Genomic DNA, 19,794 nt, shown 5'->3' on the forward strand with positions numbered 1-19,794 from the left:
CTTCCTCTACAATCATCCAGTACATGAAATGCTATAGGTGAAATGTTCAGGCTGCATGTCACTCCATTAGTGAGAGTTCCTCAGACACTGACATCAGCAGGTGATCTGCTGAGTGGCTGGCAGGAAAACCTGCACACTCTTTGTCCTCTGTGGATGTTGATTGAACATCACTGCTGCATGTGACAACATAGTGGTCTGACGGCAAGCTGTCAGATTTATTTTAAAGTCACCATCAGGAGGAGGTAGAGGTGTTGGGGAAACAGCAGCTGATACACACCAGGTGTGTCAGCTGATTGCTCAGTAGCATCAGATAGTGGCATGTTTGTTAGATGGATATACATGTATATGAATATATTATATTAACAAATATTTTTTATCAGCTCTTAGCAAAAAAATGATATGAATCCTTTATAGTGCTGAAATAATGCATCAATCATTAATGGATTGACAAAAAAATTGATGGATAACAGTATTAGGACAAAGAGCCCTGTCTCATTTCCTGGTTCCATTTTCTCAAGTGTAAATGAAAAATCTTTGTGTTTTGGATTGGATTCCTAAGCAACAAACCCCAGATCACAAAGGACAATTAGAGGAAAAAGTGAGCTTCCAGGACCACAGACAGTGACAAGGCTCCAGCTGTGCAAAGATAGCTGAGGAGGAAAAAGCTAAAGCACTGACAGAACGGCCAGTGAAAGAAGACTAACAGCACACTGCTGCAGTAAAATGAAGAAAAGAGGAAGGAAAAGGATCTGTTCCCATAGTCAGGCGGATTATCAAGTCCATCATGTCCATCACTCCGGGGGTCAAAGCCACAGTGCTGCCCCCTGTCTCAAGCTTTCAAAGATCATCACCCTGGCCTGTTCCCACCTTGTCACTGCCACCCGGGTGTGGTGGGAGCTGGGAGGCTTTGTTAAAGCAAGGAAGATTGGGAAGGGATGTCAGGACTGCAGTGGGAGTAACTTGTAGTTACATCTGTTCCCAGGCAGACTCAAGCCAATTCACACCTCAGTTCATGACATGAGTGTGATGATTCTCATGTAACTGTTAAGGAGAAAGCCTTCTCATTGTCAGGTTGTCAAATAGTGACACTTTGTTAAATCTGTTGGCATCTTATAGAAATGTGCAACGAATCCTTTGGCATCTGTATACTGACACACAGGGTTTTCTGTTGACTCTGATGTCAACCCACCCACAGCAATATTAGACACTCAGAGTAGCTGCTCCGGCCGTCTTTTGACTATAATGTAAACCTACCCACAGCAATTTTAGACACTTAGAGCAATGCCCTTCCCACTGGAGAGCCGAGGCATGACACAGATTTTCTTCCCAAATAAGGCATTCAGTGGTTGCTCTCAATGATATCCCAATATTACTCAGCGGAACACAGGAGTCTTTTTGATAATTACACTATGCCATGTGTTTATGTGGGCATTTGCATGGGGTGAGCAACTTTCATTGGAATGAATGGATCGATCTATTTCTCGGAATACATTTGTGCCTAAAAGAGCTTAAAATGCTTGGGTGATAAAAACACCGGTGGTGGTAAGGCATGCTGCATGACACCTGTCAATGCTGCAGAGAGGCAGCAATTTTATGATATTTGCTTGCAGACTGGCACATCTATACTACTATTTCCCCTGTGCAGTGCATGGCACAACACACACAGGCAGCTGTTTTTTGCCCTTTATACTCTTCATACAGTATATCAGGAACATCAGAAATACCACTGACATGCCAAATGACGCCATTTCTGAATAGCTAAAGCTGTCTAGAAAATAGGAATATGTTGCATTTTTGGCTGCAACACACATTGACTATGCAAATATAATGGGAGTGAAAGATAGCCTTAAGTTCACAAGGTTAATTAGAACCGTTCAGGGATTTCTGAACGTGCTGTAACACCAGTGTTGACACAGTATGAATGCAAAGTGTTAAAGTACCATTTGGTGGTGTGTCTTCTTGCTCTTCTGCAGTACATCTCACACAATGTTGTGGAGGCGGACAGAATGATCACTATGCAGGGTGAGGAGGTGAAGTTGGTGCACTGCCACAAGTAGCAGGGAAAGCATGACAGTGAAAAAAGTGGACCGGTGTGCCAACATGGGGTTACTTTGAAAGAGAGAGTCCGCTATCCTTCATTTAGCGGTTGATTTTTGGTCTTTTAATATATGCAAAGACATTGTTAAATGTTCTGCTAATCTGTTGCAGCTGGTGCACAACAAGTCGTGGTTCAGGAGGCAGCTACAAAAAGACATGGGAAGGAAGGTAGGATAAAACAGCATGTAGAAAAAGCCTGGCACAGATTGTGTGGCCAACATCCTAGCAACCCACAGTGATTCGCTTGATCCATGATAACAACAAGGAGGCCCATAGGATGGAGGTGTGGGAGCTGTACCTGTGATGTGATGAGAATAGCCCATCTCTCCAAACATTGATTTTAGGAACTTTTAGTTTACCTTCACTTAACTGTGTATCAATGGTGCTGTTGAGCCTGTCCACACTTTAAAATTTTTTAAGATGTCAGATTTCTTATTCCTTCACTTGGCCTGGAAACAGCAGATTCAACAAAGGTTCCTCTTCCTCGAATGTCTTTAAAAATTATATGCCAACAAAAATGTAGTTCAGCTTCAGTCAGTGCACAATTTAAAGCAGTGCCATGAAGTGCCTAATAATGCTGTCTGGTGTCTCAACTGTGAAAAAATCTGAAGCAGCTTTGGAGAAAAAAAAAAATGTTGTCCTGGTTTCCACAGTGATAGAGAGATATGATGCTCTCGCTGCAGGAGGACAGCATACAGTATTAATATCAAAGATAATACTCATCCAACCCATGATTTATTTACTACATTGTTACCATCTGATGGTTGTTAGCACACTATCAAGTCTCACACCACCTGCTTTAGGAAGAGCTTTTATCCACAGGCGGTGAGACTCATCAACAGTCAGCCCACAGGGTCACGGATGAGAGGAAGATACTCTTGTACTGATTATTCATGGATAAAATTAGCGGGCCATGTTAATTTTCAGCTACTTTACAGTTTTAAAAGAAAGTTCCACTTCTCAAGCTGATTTTGAATTATAATATGACAAACCACCATGTTTTCATTATTGTCAATACACAATTTGTTACAATGTTAGTGTTGAAATAATTGCTTAATGTATTATTACAGTGTTTGAGTATGAGTCCCAGTTTGATTAGCAGTGGATCCTTTAGGTTCTGGGGGTGGTGGAGTGGGGTCTAATTGAATCTGGCTTGTGCAGGTGCATTCCACAGATGCTTGATCTGATTGGGATCTTTGAAAAGGACACCTTGGACTCTTTGTAGTGTTCTTAGAGGCATTTCTAGAAGTGCTGTTGCCAAAGAGTGTGCTTGGTCTGCAGCAGTGTTTAGGTGAGTGGTACATGTCAAAATAACATCCAGATGAATACCAGGACATTGTATTATAATCAAATTATCAATATTATCCACTACATCTATCAGTGCTTTTAATGTAGCTGATTTATATCCTGGCTTTTCAGCTATTGTTTGATTTCCAAAGTTATTCTTAGGGTTGTCATATTGACACACAGATGTTAGTATGTTGGATTTTTGCATCAAAAGAACTCAAAATGTGTCAAGTGTTAGTTTATTTCAGCAATGTATGACTCTTCAAAATCTTTCACAACTACATTTCCATACTAAGAAAGGTTCTGGTGTATGTATTTCTATTTATTCTTTATTTACATTTTTGTGTAGTTCCATTTGTTTTAAAGCTCCACTTCATCATATCGTCTTTTGTTCCTGAATTAAGCTTCATGATCTGCTGAGGTTACTTTCTTCTAATGGGCTGATTCCATCAGCTTCATTATCACTCATTCTCATTCTTCTTAATAATTCCAAATCTCAATTCCCCTACAAGTTTGGCATAAGAGTACAGCATTATGCTTTCACGTTTCATTTATACAAACAGCTAATCGTCATGCATAATGCAGCGAGGCAAGTGTGGAAACAAGCTCACAGGCTTTGGGTAATGCTAATTGAATCTGAAGATGAAGTATCTTGTAGACAAATTGTTTGTGACTTCATCCTGTGCTATAATTACTCATGTTAAATGAGGGTGAAAACATGCAACAGTGTAAAAAATGCATTCCTCCTGCAAACAAATATGATGCTTGCATTTTAATCTGCCTCCTCCCCGCCATAGACTGTGCACTATGCAAATTCTGCAAGCTGTTTCTGTTGTGCCTCTGTGTAACTAAATCTGTCATGGATACACAGGAAACTTCAGCTTTTACACATGTAGTTGTAATTATGAGAGCTGCAGTTGTTCTCTGGTGACCAATACCTACTATAGCTTGAGTACTCAATTTTCAAGGTGGATAGGTTACAAGTAAAAAAAAAAAAGGTTTTATTTGGCAACTTTTTATTTTATCGTATCAGTTTCATCCCCTTCTGCAGAGCATCATTTTGTTTGCCCAAATTAATTATATTTTAGACTCCTGCCAATTTTTACACGAGTTCCTGTTGATTTCAGTGCAGTGACTCCAGCAAAAAAAAAAAAAAAAAATGAAATCATGCTGTGCTTTAGAATCACATCCATCTTTAGTAAACTGCTCACACAAAGAAATCTCTTGTGCTCGTTCCATAAAAGCCGTAAAATTAGACTAGAGTGTCATTTTCCATAACCGCTTAACGTCACCAAAAAACGCGCTCCCAGCTAATACTATCAGCCCATTCATGTAACAAGCAAGCACAAATAATACCACAGAAAACTGAGGCACACTGTCAGGATTAATAAGGCTTCCCCACACCTCCCACCCAGGCAGCTTGGAGCAAGAAAACACACATGCAAACACACATACACACACACACATTCAGGCCGTTGCATCTAAACATTAGTCCAGTTAAAACAGATTGTGTAGCCGACTGGTCCAGTCAACCAAAAGAAGATTAACCCAGAGTAAGTTTCAACCCAATACACATCCACTTAATGCCTCTGTGTCAGATAAAAACCCTCAATAAATAGTTTGCTCTTGGCATCTCAGCTGCCTCTTGGTTCGACAGTGAAAAGATCAAGTATTTGTTCCCTCAAACCACTTAAGTAGCTGTTGAATAAATGCATCAGTTGAGATTCCTACAGACATGAACAGAAACATAATTAAAGATCTGAGCAAGCAAATTTGTATTTACTCATTTGAGTGCAAAATTCTAAATCAAGCCTAAGACCTTGTGATGCTCAAGAAGTGCTGTTAACACTTCGCCAAAACAGAGAGCTCTTCTGGTTGACTGGGTGGCAAGGCCCTTTGGGGACTTCTGCTCTGTGGCCTGTGCTTATCTGGCATCTTTTAGTCCAAGTTCCCTGCTTTAACTTCCTTTTTGCCTCTAATATCTGGTGGGCACCCAGTTCAGCTCATATTATAATATGTATTCCCCCTGAATCTATGTATTGTTAGTTCAGAGGGCGAGTCCTGCCAGTTTGCTTCCAGAATGGTAAAAGTTTGACTCAGTTCAATATTAAAATGTATCCATCCATTCATGCAACTACTGACTTTTTCTTTATTATTCAATTAATTTTTTTAATTACAGGTGCCCTGTGGAGGTTTGTTCTGCATGAGGTGTTATATATTCCTATCTTAAGAAACTTTTGCTTGGAAGAAATTAGAGTATTTTTAAACATTCATTGTTTACATACATTTTTACTAGTTTACAATAGTTTTCCTTACCACCCTTTGCAGACGCATTACTGCCTTTCTTGCCATGTTACCAACACCAAAAATTGATTGGCCAAAAAGCATCTGCATTGCATCACCTGTACAAGATTAAAACAAAACAGGGGCCCACTCCTAACAGCATTGCTCCATTTTGTTACTAGCAATTAAAAAACCCACAGGGTCCCTTTATTTGACCATCTTTAAACTATAGATCTAGTCCAGACTAAAGAGAAAATTGTTCCAAAACTCAAAGATATTCCATTTAAAGTGATTTCAGTGAAATGAATCAGCAATCATTTCCTACTTGTTAAACTACTAAATTGATTATACCACTTAATCCAGGTCCAGCTCACAATGGCAGCAGTTTACATTTCCAAGTCACATTCTCCAGCTCCTCCTGGGGGGAGAGGCATTCCCAGGACAAATCTGATAAATAAGCCTTCTAAGATCGTCTGGGTTTACCTTGGGGTCTCCTCTCAAGTGGACCTGACTAGAATAAAGGCCTCTAATCTCTTATTTTGGTCCTAAACTGTGAAAAATAAATGCATCCCTGTATTTCATCTATTACACCAAAACTGGCATCCATCACTTTGAACTAGTCCTGATTTTCTGTACCTTTTGTATCTGTCAAAGGGTTCAGCAGAGATTATAAATGAATTTAGCTGTGAAACAGACATGAGCATTTTTTTGAAGATGATAATTTCCTGAGGCAAAGTGCAGAGTAGCCATGAGTACGTGTCTATCATATTGCCAGTTGCTGCTCAGGATCAACTGGATTGCAATAATTGGTCCGGTTCTTTTTGATGTGAACTGCCAGCATCTTAGCTAATGTATAAAACTGTGCCTCTGACATCTCAAAGTAGATCTTCTGTAGATATTCTGCTGCTCCAGTATCAGGTTGTGAAGCTCTCCCTGCTCTTGACACTTTCCTTCTCACAAATGAGGAAATCATCACTGCTTGAGGGCAGCATGTCGTTTCATAGAATGACTTGGCAGGGAATGAAAACATGAAAAATGCACACCACTGTGGAGGTTTTGACTGGTTGATATGTAGGCCAAAAGATGTCTACATTTCTACAGGTTAAAAATTGAGCTAGATTTGATTGAAAAGGGTTTTTCAGATGTCAAGGTTATAATGTACCCATTGTTTCAAAACCATTTCAGTCACTATATTTCAGTGTACCCACTTTACATAAAAATAAGTCACTGAAATGTCATTGAAACAACAACAAGCCCCTAACAAAGCTTCACTTTCAAAGTAAATTTGGTCTAGGTGTTACCTGAGAGTCCCAATGTGTTTTGACCTTAATAACCTCAATTACTGTAGCACCTAAAAAAAGTTTTCAAAATGATTCACAGACATAAAAGCAGGTAAAAACAGAAAAAATAGATTAGATTACAAGAGGAAAATGTGCAAACAAAAATAATAAATAAGCTTAATGAATTAAAAGGCAACGTAAAACTAATTAAAAGCTAATCTATAAAAATGAACTGGTGTAAGGTAGAAGGAGATGAATTAAATAGCTCTCTTTACATGCACAAGCAATTCAACTGTTTGAGTGATTCTGCATAAAATTTGAATTTAATAACTTTTGTGTATTACTGTCTGAGAAAATGGACATCTGTGTTGATGCAGTCACCCACTGAATGTGGATTTGAAGTCGTCTAACACCTGCCCTGTTCACCTGATGTGGCACCCTCAGACTTCTACTTCTACCTAAGATGAAGAAGGAGCTCAGTGGTCGCCATTTTGACGTTGATGATGACATTGTTGCTGCTGTGGATGATTTTCTCAGACAGTGCTGACTGATTTTCAATTACCTGAAACAGAAATACCACAGAGGTTGAACTACACATGCACATGACAAGAGCTGTTTGCAGACACCCTATACACTGTGTCTCCGGCCTGGGCCTGGGGACAGTCAACAACAGGACAACGGACCTTAGACTATGAACTGGAGTGTACAGTAGAGATAGAGAAGGTCAGCAATGTGGCAGAGCTTACCTGTGCCTTAGAAATAAGCAACAGAAGTCTAAAGTCAATTCTGAAGGCCACAGGTAACCAGTGCGAGTATGCCAAAGCAGAGAGATATGGTCATATTTTCTAGTTCTTGTCAGTACCCTGGCTGGCAGCAGTATTTTGTAAAACCTGGAGGTGTTAAATTGATTTGAATAATGAGTTACAATAGTCCAACTGACGGGAAACAAAGGCATGAATAGGGGGTGTTTGCATCCTGAAAGGAAAGAAGAGATCTAATCCTGGCAATGTTCCTGAGCTGACAGATGGCTATCTTTGTAACAGAAGTGAGCAGAGAAGTTAAAGTCAAAATGAAAAATCACCCCTCCTAGCCTCTTGTGCACAGTGAAGTATCCAAAGCGACTGGAGCCTGTTTTATGTTTTCTCTATGTGCTTTAGGGCTTAAGACCATCATTTCTTTTTTATCTACTTTTTACATGAGAAAGTCACTATCCATCCAGGACTTTATATCTGCCAGGCAGGATGTAAGGGAGGTAGGTAGGTAACAGAGGAGAAGGATCTTATACTGATATATCTGTGTATCGTCAGCATAACAGTGAAAAAAATGTTGCAACTGTGAATGACTTGACCCAGAAGTAGCATATAAATGGAAAACAATAAAGGGCTAAGAATACCCCCCCACCCACACCATCCCACCGCCACCCCACCACCCCACCACCCCCACCACACACACACACACCTCCACAGGTAATGACTGCACTGGTAGATGATGCACAGAAACGGAGAACTCTCCATTCAACCATTCAAGCAGTTTCTTTCATACCCACCCCTTCTTTCTAGTTGATGGAGTGATATGTAATAATGAACTGTATCAAAAGCAGAAGAGAGGTCTAACAATATCCAGACAGTACAACAACCATCAAGTGAATTCATTTGAACGTCATTCATACTCTTTAGAAGTGAAGTCTCTGTGCTCTGATGGGTTTGAATGCCTGCCTGGAGAGAGTGCTCATTCTAAAATGATCAGAACTGTGTATAGACCAATTTCTCCAATTATTCAACCACAAAAAAAGTAATTTGTTACCCCTATTAGTGCTTATGGAGAGTTTTTAGATGATGCATTTTTTTTTTTTTTAGTTTAGATATCTGAGCCCAGATTTCAGCCACTTGCATCTTTGGCCTCTCTTTGTTGGTCACTACCCAAGGCTTGTGAGTATAATTTAAGGTTGGAATCCAGATGGATGGGTAAATTAAGAGCTTCAGCTTCACCTCCTTATTCAGCTCAACAGTCTTGCATCTGCATCACTGAAGATGCAGCTCCAGTCCGCCTGTTGATCTAAAGCCCCATTTTATCCTCATGGAGATGCTTCACTTGGAGCAGCACCTCATTCCCAAACTGCAGGGATTTAATACACTACTTCCTTTCATCTTGCACTTCTTTACATCTTTTTTACTCAGCCATGTTTTTTATATGATGGCTTTCACCTCACAATGTGTATTTTCGTACTTCGCTTTGTTATTAGCCTATTAGCCTGAAGAACTATGTTGATCCTTCCCCTAAAATGCATGATTTAATTACTGCAAAAAGAATAGTGCAAAAATGAGCTGAAATTTGTGTCTTGTTTACCTCTCAGGTATTTGCTTGCCTCCGTTTAAACTTGTACCTTCCATTAATTGGTTCTTGAAGTACATTAATCCCCCCGAGATAGCTTTATAGTGCTCTATATTCAATAGTGGATATTAGAGGGCCAGCAGCAGCACCTTGCCTCCTCCTCTGAGACGGAGAGAAACAGTGGGTGCTTTCTCCAGAGAACAGACAGCCGTATTCATTAGGATATTCATGGGTGCAGAGGGACGGCAGAGAGCAGCTCAGCAGTATACAGTATGCAAAGCAACAGTTTAACCAGAAAGGTTAGTGCTTGTGCAATTATTCAAACACTGTACTTCACACAAGAACACAGAAATATTTAAAAAGATGTACATACACGCTGCAAGTACATCTGACTTTCATATTTTTTTTCTCTTTCTGTGCCCAATTATGCATCCATACACCCATCTGTTTATCCATCTATGCCAATTGTAGTTTTGAGTTTTCACCCTATGACCACATATAGTATAGATCTGCACCTAAGCCATTAACTTGCTCCTTATGCCGTTACCAAGACATTCTGTCTACCGTCAACACACTATCCACCTCAATATCTGTGAATCATAAAAAAATACGACTACTATACAAATTAAGTCAGGCAAAAAAATGTTTTCAAGCTGCATGTTCTTTTAGCTGCCAGAGAGAAAATGTGATTTTGACAGAGTTTCCATGGATGCATTCTGCAGCTTTTGGCTGATGCACAGCAGCAGCCCGAAATACAGCGTTGCCAAAACAAAAAAGATACTGCACCGACACGCTGCCTGTCAGTGGCTTTCACCAGCCTGGATAGATGTGGATTCAAGGAGATGTCCTCAATCCTCACAAATACAGGAACATTAATGCATGTAAGCGCACATACACCCCCACACACACAGTCATCCCCTCCTACGTGCCCCCCCACACCCCCCCCCACCCCCGGAAAGTACCATTGTGGAGTTTGAGCTGCAGTGTGAATTAAATTGATGTGGTGAATAAAGTACACTGCTCGCTAACAGTCATCAGCTGCCTGCTGAGGGGAGAGACAGTGACGACTGTGCATGTGCATGTGCAGAGAGAAAATGAGAGAGAGGGGGGATTGCCATCACTCACTGTGTCAGTGGGAGAATTAAAAAGCAGAGACGTGAAGGAGGATGATATCAAGACACAGAAAAAGAAAAGGGGTGAAATAAGCTGCTCATTCCAAAACAGAAGGAAAACCTTTCCATTTTCTTGCAAAGCTATTTGGTCCAGTCAATAAACTTTACATATGCGCCTTCAAAAGCATTTTATATTTTTTTATTGTCTAGGTCTTGAATAATGAGTGACTCTGAAAATAGACAAAGTAGAGCCAAAAAAAGAGTCTCTTTTAAAACTCACATTGTTTACATCCATGAATTCTAGCTTGCAATCTTCTTTTTTGCTACCCTCACAGGATACCTGAGGAGGAAATGGGGAAATGTTTTAATTGCCATCTAGTTTTTAAGTGTGTTTGTGGCTGATTTAACTTGTGGTTTCAAAAGTTTCATCAGTGAGTTGTATCATATCCTCAAGGTTTGTTATTTTTAGTCTTGAACAAATTACATTTCTATATTGCTAAACTGTGTCCCGTATCTGCTGATGAATATATAATCAGTGGATGGATTATGTTCAGAGGCAATTCAATTTTTCTTCTTTTCTTGAATAAAGAAATCACTAAATTTGTGAACTGTGCTGAAAATAGTAATGTAGATTTGTGAAGAAATGTATTTATTAACACTCTTTGGGTAACATGCAAGGTAATATTAATGCTATGAGTAGAGGTGGAGGTTTCGCTAATTATTTCCTAATAAGCACAGAACTGAAAATGGCTTGTACTGTAGCCTAGGACAAATAATATCTGTTAGCATGTGTATCAGTCAACATGACTAAGGGTCTACAATCATGGTAGCAGCTCTTTGAGACTGTATTTATGCACAGTGGTGCCTTGAGCGTAATGCTACCAAACCATGCTAACAGGCTCTTGATAACTATGCTAACATGCAGATGTCTAGCAGTTATGGTGTTCATCATGATGTTTTAGCATGCTAACATCGGATTACATCCTGTGCGACCCTCAAAGAACAAGCTGTATAGTTAATGAATGGAAGGATGGATGGGTATTGGATTACTAACACTAAGCACAAAATAGCCTAAAGCTAATTTCTTAATAGAACGCCATTAGTTAAGTTAAGTGATTAAAAGTCAAACCTGTAGACAATGTTGATGCCAAATTTATTTGCAAATCAAATATTTGTCAGCTTTCACACTGGACCAAAGATGTTAATCAGGGGATCACCAAAGTCATTTGGATTCATCCCCTTAGGACCATGAATGTGTGTCCAGAATTTCATGGTAATCCATTCAATATCTGTCATCACATCAAAGATTTTGTTTACTGTAAACTGTGTTAATCAGTGAATTTTTGCAGCATTAATCCATCAGGTGAAAGGGGAAATAAGGAGGGTCAGAAGGATGGCATTTAAGACTAGAGTTTATTCACATTTTTAGAATCCAGATCATATAGATTTGGATCATTAGATCCAAATCCAAATCATATACTATATATTTACAATGCAAACACTCTGCACAACATCTAGATGGTTGACATTTCATGTGTTGTATACTGTACTTGTCTGCTTTCCTTGAATACTAGTTTGTGTAAGATTGAAGTGTGTGTGTGACTGTATCAGTTTGTCATTGTTATATTAAGAATGACAGGCTGATCTCATGTCTCATTAGGCGGGATGAGAACAGCTCGCTATCAGAAAAACATCTCTGTCACTCTCACCTACATACTTTCTCCCTGCCCCACTGCACAGACTATTATTAGACACCAGATGAAAGGTTGGACACCAATGACATATCATTATCACAACATGTATGCTCTGATTTAATATAAGTCTGTGTGTATTTGGGTGTTGTGAATTGGGTGTTGTCAAAGTGACATGTATGCTGATTATAGCTCTGACAAAAAGGTTAATAACAGAAATTTAAATGTCTACTCACAGATGAATACAACATAATTGCCGTGAAAACTGAATAATGATGTCTGTGGAGATTCTCAGTAATCCAGGTCATGGTTATCCATGAAGGGTTTTCTCAAGGCCACCTGGAGAACCAAGGGCCACCCAGCCCAGTTGCCCTTGATTCAGCCCTTGAATGTGCTGTCTTTTCTGTTCAGTCTATGTAAATTATAGTCTAGTATAGCTCAGTTTAGAATTTAAATTCAGAAAGACTGGAAGTAACCAGTGAGAATTTCACTGATGTGTAGGAGGAGGATTAACACAACAAACAGTAACGGAACATAAAGATTGATAAAATCTAACATTAGGAGTCCTCTTCCCACATTTCGACCATTTTAGAATGTGAGAGATTGTGTCAAAAAGATAAAGGAAGCGATCAAATTCATTCTGTTCAGCTACTGTTAAAAAAAAAAAAAAAAACATCAAAGAAGATCGGCTGAAAGAACTACACTGTTTTAAATCAAACATTATACAGTAGTGGACTGTTCATTTGGTCTGGTCATTTTATTTTAATGCTTTTTGGGTTTACAGAGAAGTAGAACATACCATTCAGAAGCACCAAAAACTGGACAGGAAATTTCCTGAGGCTGGATGAGAAAATAAGAATAAAACTGAAATGAAGGGAGAAACACCAGTGCAGGGTGTAAAAAAAAAAAAAAAAAAAAAAAGAAAAAAAGTAAAAAAAATAAGATGTTACTTCATTACTTTTTTTCTTCTCAAGATTCAAGATGAAGGAGAGATTCTGCAGAAACTGGTTTCTGCTGTGAAATAAACCTGATTGCAAGACAGGGTATGCAGCAGCTCTGGTACAGAGTACAGTACAGTACAAAATAAAATAATGATGCAAATTTATCTTAGAACACAAGTGTAGGACATACATTTTTATGTGTAACAATAATGGTTATGTAAGGTAATGTACTGTACCTCTATGAGAAGAGGTGCCACCCCTCTGACAGGACTCTTGGACTGACCAATTATTTCCTGCACAGCAGACTGCTGAAAATAGCTTGTGCTGTTGCTTGTAAGCCAAAGACAAATGTTGTTTTGCTAACAGTTGTATTAAAGAAAAGCTACTGACTCTGTACTTAGGCACAGCAGTCCTTTGAGCTTAATGCTAAAGTCAGCAAGCTTACATGCTCACATTGACAATGCTAACATGAGGATGCTGAGCAGATGTAATGTTTACCATGTATGGCACTTAATAAAACATCAGAGGATCACCAAAGGTATTTCAGTTCATCCCAAAGGGAACATGAAGGTCTTTAATTTCATGGTAATCCATTCAATGGTTGCTGGGTAGCTGACATTTTACTCAAAGCCACAAATGTCATATGTAAACCTCTAAGTGGTGCTAGAGGAATGGTCTGGAGATCTCCAAAGTAATTGGGATTCTTCCTCTAGGAACCATGAATGTCTGTACAGAATGTCTTGGAAATCTATCTCATATTTGTTGAGACACTGTACTTTGTTAGATAAATGAAATGTGTCACATGTGTTTGCCCTTATAGGTTTCAATAGTCTGTTCCCAGCTAAGGAGATATTAGCTAGAATTTAAAAAGGCAATGTGTGCCTTTACACTGTTTGTTATCACAAACAGCGCTGCAGATGGTAGGGTGACTGTTGCTGCTTTATGCAAATATAGTTTAAAATTAAATATTTGCTACATGCAAAGAAGTTCTCTGACGACATAGATAGACAGAAAAACAGCAGCCTCAGTCACGTGGTAAGAGATGGTCATATGGTGATTCGGCTAGAATCCTGAGTAAGAGACTGAAAGAACACTGTAAGCATGAAAACAAAAGCTGTCTGTGAACACCAGAACAAAACTGGTCTCAGCACTAGCTGTGGAGGGGTCAGAGTCATCGACCAGAGGTCATTTAAAGGCAGAGGACTGATCAAGACAGCCATCTCTTAACAGAAACAGGAGTTAAACCCTTTAAGCTCTTCAGACCCTGTGAGTTTCTGGTTCATATTAAACTTTTTTCATGTCTCCAGCATAATTTCTAGAGAAAAGATGTATGCAAGTATGCTGCACAGAAATCCATAATAATGTATTCCAGCACTTCTACCACTGTCAACCTCACTCACACCCTGCTTCTTTCCCTTTCTTATTACCTTGAGACACAACTGCAGAAGGATGTGCAGTGCATAGAGGACAAGGAGGTGCAGGTAGAGAATAAACGCTGATCTGGCAAGTAAAGGAAATCCTCTGGGAAAAGTTTTTTTTTTTTTTTTTAAAAAGCATGCATAACAAAAACACACAGTGTACATGCACAAACTTGCACACACAAAAACAAAATGTTGTTTTGAGACTCTCCCTCCTAACTGTTGCACTTTTAATACTATTTCAGAGTTCAAATGAGCTGAAAACATGGCTATAAAAACAATTTATTGGATTTCCTTAAAGGAATATCTGATCAAAATAAATAATAACAGACTTTGAGAGCTGGGTTTCCTTTAAAAACGAACTCCCACAGTTAAAAAGTACTGCAAAAGTAATTGGAGCAGACATCAAATCTGTGTGTGCAGGAGAGCAATGGCTTCCTCTGTGACAGAAGTGCTTGTGCTCTTGTGATTAGCATCACACCATGTACAGAGGAGTATTCTGACAGCATCTGGTGTCACATAATGTCAGGTAAATATAAAACAGGTGTCAACTTGTGTTTTATAGCAAGCTGACAGGTCACAAAGAAAACCAGAGGGTGACTGAAGAGTTTACAGACAAAGAATAAAGTATAGGCATAACCGTAGAGATGTCTTCAGGGCCACAGTAAAGAGCATACTGACGCATAACACCGATGCCTTTACAACCATTACTTTAAGTCTGGAGCACATTCAAAATGTAATATTTTGCTTACAATAGTCCCAGATTACTAGTATCGAGAGAGTATCTGCCAGTGCTGTGATCACAGGCTCTTTCCATCCACTCACATGATGACATGGAGCGTGAAAGCAATTTTAAGGCTTTATAAGTAAACACGTTAGAGTTGATTTGATTTTCCTGGAGAGAATGATGGTATACCCTCATTCTAAGTATAATAATAATGTTGCTAGTATCTAAATTTAGAGACTGGATTGTTGAAAGCATCATTGTGCTGTGTGTCTGTATACTGTCCTCCATAAGAACATAAAGATAAGAAAAAAAAAAAATGCCTCCACCACCTTCTGTCTGTAGGAAAACTTGGCTCGTATCTGTGCAGCTGTTCAGCAGGTTTCCTGTTTGGACTTTGAAAGTGAATTTTTTATCAGTCCAAAGGCCCAGGGACCTTTCTCATAAGGCAACTTGAACATCAGAGCATCCTCTATAGCTGTCTTCACAAAACCAAACAATGGCTAAGCTGCATGACCAACCACAAGGAGGAGAACCCAGGATTCACATCAGACATGTGGGAATAAACTATTTAACGTAGCGTGGACAGATTCAGAGCAGAATATCTGAGATGATTGGAATGACTAGTCAGGAGATCAGCTTGCAGGAAATTAATTACAAAAAATTTTGATAAAGATTTACTTATTGATGTCATCATCAAGAAAAAACAATACCTGGTTCCACCTTTTAAAATGTGAGCATGTATTGCTTTTATCCATTTTTTACCTTTGGGGTTTAGAATTTCAGTCTTTTTAGTGGCAAAGTTAACATGACTGAGCTGAGAAACAGCAAATAATATTGAATATAAAACTAGAATATAAAAAATGTGGATGTACAATCCGAACAATATACTAAATAATTGTGACATTATGTTGACATATGCTGCAGACAATTTCAGCAGATTAAGCAGACTGTGAAAGTGGATATGGGAAAAAAATTATGTGCTCTCTCAAGAAGAAAAAACACAAAAACACACAAAAATGTTTACTGCAGCTAGGACTGGAGAGGAGAGCCGCAGAAAAAGTGCACTTGGTGTAAAAGCATAAACAGGCTTATCGCTGCCTGTCATTAAGGTACAATGGGAAAACTGCCCATTTATACCATTCTGTGTCACAGTGAGTCTGGGGGAAGATCTTCTATTCATATGGTGTTCTGGAGGGCTGCGGTGAGAGGGATATGGGTACAATCTGCTGCATCAATCATTGTGTGGAAGTCAGTGATGAAACTTCAGTACATTAATATGCAACAGTAAATGTCATCCATGATTGATAATAACAGTCAGGCTACCTGAGAATTCTGGAAATGTGATAAACATTTCTGATTTAGTATCTATGATACTATTAATCATTATGTAAAACAAATGAGCTCTAAGATCCACTGGCCTGAAAACAAATCTCTGTGCTATGTTAATTCAACTACATCTAAACAGCTCTGATTACTTTGAATGAAACAATTAAAATTTCAAGTTATGGAAGAAGAATCACTTTAATACAAGTTATTCAATTATGTTTGTTCTTTTTCCATAGAGGTGACTGGTGAGGACTCATCTCATCTTTTGAATAAATTAAGTTTCAACAAATTTGAACTTGCAAGTAATTCATTCTTATTATTTTAAACACAACTCACGTAGCCCTGTTCACTTTGCACAGGCTTAAATCAGGCTGAACTTTGACACAAGAAGTCTGGAAGCTCTCCCTTGCCCAGCCAGTTTGAGAGAGGGTTGGAATTGACCTCTCTCATTCAGGAAAAATATTGATTGTTTGTACCCTTGTTTATTTGACATAATATGGAACAGTGGAGGAGGGTGCTATTAGGCTACTCTGAGTAAAATGACAGGAATAAAAAGTAATGACAATACAGTGTATATTTAAATTATATATAATTTGCAGTTTGTGGAATCCTACTCCAATGCTGCAATATAAATGCTCACAACCCTGCCCATGTTATTTACTGTCTGACTTTGGCCAGCCACAATCCTGTCTGGCTTCCATCTAATCCACAGCTGAGTTTCCATCCAAATTCAAATAAAACTCAAATCATCTCAAAAAAGTTTTTGAATTGATGTGGAGTCATTGATGTGATGATAAAAGTAAAATGTGCAATGGAAATAATGGCACCCCACTGGAGAATTAAATTCTCCACAGTTGATTTATCTGTATTAAACCTTTATTGAATTTGAACAGATCATTACATGGCCGATTTCTGGTTTGAATGTTTTTTTGAAATTCAAGTAATAGTAGTAATAGTTCAATAGTGATAGTAATAAATGAATAAACTGGATTACAGTTTTCATAGTTACCGATGTTCCATGAATGCATCACCTGCATGCCTCACCTGCGCGCAGATCCTCTCAGCTCCATGTGGGTACTGCAGAACATGCAGCTGAGACAGGTGTGTAACAACACACACGGAAGTAAACTAATTTCTAGAGTAAAATTTCCATGAGTCGGAAGTGGAACTGACTGGAGCTGTCTTTATCGTCAGAGGGAGAAAACTACGAAGTTGCCAAGTAGCTGGAAGTTAACAGCGGGCGTTTCCCTTTTAATTAACATGGATTATCCTGGTGAGTTTGTAACCAGAGTTAGCTAGTTAGCATTAAAGTTTCGCTCGTGTGTTATTTTACTTAAGGGAATGACAGAGTAAGAGCAGTCAGAATATAGTGTGTGCAGTGAATGAAGCTGATAGTAATGAGTTTGAGCCACCCCTTCTGCCAGTTTAATTGCCGAGAAGCTAAGCTAAGCGCTACAGTCATAGCCGCTGCTTGTGTTAAAGCCGACATTTATGGCCTTTGAAATGTGAATGTACAGTATGTCTTATCTTGGAATTGAGAAACAAATCGAAAAAGACACTGTTTTGACAGTTTAGCTCACAAATGCTTATTATAGCTAATGTAATTCATCGTTTGTTCCAGTATACGAGGCGGTTGCTGCTTGTGGATGTACTCTGGTCAAGACGCTGCGTGTGGACGTTGTGCCAAGGTGCGGTAGGAAGCGAATCGCATGAAATTCAAATAATAAGAATGAGACTTTATTAGTACTTTCTTTTTCTGACATCCCAGGTTAAGTTTAACCTAAAAGAAATCCGAGTCTAGTGCATAAAACAGATATTGCAAAGACACCTTTAGGTAACCAATAACTTTAAAGGAGCTTTTAGTGTAAAGAAGCTAAAGCTTAATAAACTCATAACCTTAAGGGATTTATGGGGACAACCTTAAAGGAGAATCAAAGAATAGTGATTGTCCATGGACATCTGGTTTCAGTTAATCTTTATGGTTTTGGTTGCAATTCAGTTTATTTTATTGACATAAATTAGTTTTGGATCTTTATAGAGTCTGCTTCCATCTACCCCCTTACCAAACTTAGTGAATCCAGTGAAGAGAAGATATTTGAGATGTGTGTATATATATATATATATATATATATATATATATATGTTAAGATGTTAAAAACCAAGATACTGAACCCAGAATTGGTGACATAGATTGCATAAAGAAGGTTAAGTTACAGAGGTTACAGGTGGATAAGCAGGCAAGCAGAATGTCAGGTCTGAGGAGAAAACATGGCTTGGGACAAATGAAAAGGAGCTGGAGACAGGGGCCAAGGGGGACTGAGGCAGCGGATCTAGTGATTGTCACTTCTCAGAGAGCCTCAACCATCGCTGCGTTTACAATACAAGAGGTTAGAATATACTCTCTGAGCAGTGTTACTTCCTCAGGGCAGACTGGAAAGTGTTGAGTGATGAAATGAGCTGGCTGAGCCAGGGCTAGTAGGTTAACATACTAACTGAAGTAGAAGAAAAGAAGTGATAGAACTGGAAGCAAAGCATTGCTTTGCACCACTGTAGACAGACAGTAAAAGATTGAAGTTGGACTCACCACACTTTTTCTATACTGATAAACAAACAACTGCCAATGATAATGTTGACCATGTAGCGGTAGCAAAACTTGAAAATGGCTCCTTTAATCACTTAATAATACAATGCTGATAGTTCATATGCTGATCTGACCTCAATTATAGAATGTTACTTTTTTATTACAAGGCTAGAATATAACATCTCAGCCCAGGTGTGTGTTCCCTGCATGCCAGCAGAGCCTCATGCAGTTACTGCTGCCTTGACTAATTGAAAAATCACTGGCATTGAATTGTAATCTTGGGTTTTCAGAAAAAGTGCACAGGTCTTTCATAAATGCATGAATAAGTCACTGTTAAGATCCAGAGTTCTTATTATGTGAACAGATAGCAGAAAGATACTTGAATGACAGAAGCAAACACTATCATTATACATTATGAGGGGCTAGCAGTCCTTCAAATTACATTTCCAGATGGTAAGCCAACATCAGGATATGAGCTTGGTGCCAAACTTTGCACATAAGATTCAATTTACATTTAAAGGCATGCGTTATGATGTACAGATAATTGATTCAGTATACTTCTCAACCTTTGATATTTCTGTTTAATTCATTGCTGTCTCGTGCTGTATGAATGTACAGATTAGTGTTTCCAAAATACAAGCTACAGGTAACAAAGAGCAGTTAATGAGCAGAAAAGTGTTGTTTTCAAATATGCATACTTTAATTAAGTTGGGTTGGTTT

At 38.8% G+C, this 19,794-nt stretch overlaps 1 protein-coding gene across 1 annotated transcript in view; it reads left to right on the forward strand.

Annotated features, from left to right (window-relative positions):
* The first annotated feature begins 17,560 nt into the window (after nt 1-17,560).
* Nucleotides 17,561-19,794, forward strand: part of lrrtm4l1 (leucine rich repeat transmembrane neuronal 4 like 1) — a 70,263-nt gene continuing 68,029 nt past the window's right edge. The window contains exons 1-2 of the transcript XR_007813846.1: nt 17,561-17,766; nt 18,115-18,181. The gene's annotated coding sequence lies outside the window, so the exon portion shown is untranslated. The remainder of the gene's footprint in view (nt 17,767-18,114; nt 18,182-19,794) is intronic.

This window comes from Lates calcarifer, linkage group LG9 (genome assembly GCF_001640805.2).
Source record: "Lates calcarifer isolate ASB-BC8 linkage group LG9, TLL_Latcal_v3, whole genome shotgun sequence".
In the NCBI taxonomy this organism is placed as follows: domain Eukaryota; kingdom Metazoa; phylum Chordata; class Actinopteri; family Centropomidae; genus Lates; species Lates calcarifer.